The following is a 491-nucleotide window of genomic DNA, read 5'->3' as shown; positions in this document are numbered from 1 at the left end:
TGGGGTTTCTTGGGGGTTGATGGCCCCAAAATGGGGCGAAACGTGGGAATAATGAGGAGAAATGATGAAAAGAGGGATAAAGGAGGTCAATGCGGGGCAGTACGCCGTGACCATGACTTCTGTGAGAGCGGAAGTCGGTGGGGCCGGGGTGGCGGAGGAGGTGTCGTTATCGCTTCTCGGCCTTTTGGCTAAGATCAAGTGTAGTATCTGTTCTTATCAGTTTAATATCTGATACGTCCTCGATGAGAGGACTTTATATTAAACGGATTTTTGGGCTCGGGAGTTGGACCCGGAGCTTGCTCCCTCCGCTCCGCGCATCGTCCCGGTATTGCAGTGCCTCCGGGAACGGTGCACCCCACCCCGTGGGGAATTGATGCGAGTAAAAATCAGATGAGTTAGACATTGTCTACCACCAGTAGCTGCCCTTTCTCGTAACAGGTTGTTGTGGCCCCTCACGCTTCAGGCGCTTCTCGGCGGGGGGAAAGGGCGGG

General features: G+C 54.6%; 1 protein-coding gene across 1 annotated transcript in view; it reads right to left on the bottom strand.

Annotated features, from left to right (window-relative positions):
• Positions 1-491, bottom strand: part of TAF6L (TAF6-like RNA polymerase II, p300/CBP-associated factor (PCAF)-associated factor, 65kDa) — a 4,611-nt gene that overhangs the window by 2,533 nt on the left and 1,587 nt on the right. The gene's annotated exons all lie outside the window — the stretch shown is intronic.

This window comes from Haliaeetus leucocephalus, unplaced genomic scaffold, assembly GCF_000737465.1.
Source record: "Haliaeetus leucocephalus isolate CR32 unplaced genomic scaffold, Haliaeetus_leucocephalus-4.0 Scaffold309, whole genome shotgun sequence".
NCBI classification, from domain to species: Eukaryota; Metazoa; Chordata; class Aves; order Accipitriformes; family Accipitridae; genus Haliaeetus; species Haliaeetus leucocephalus.
This window is presented reverse-complemented; position numbering and strand designations above follow the sequence as displayed.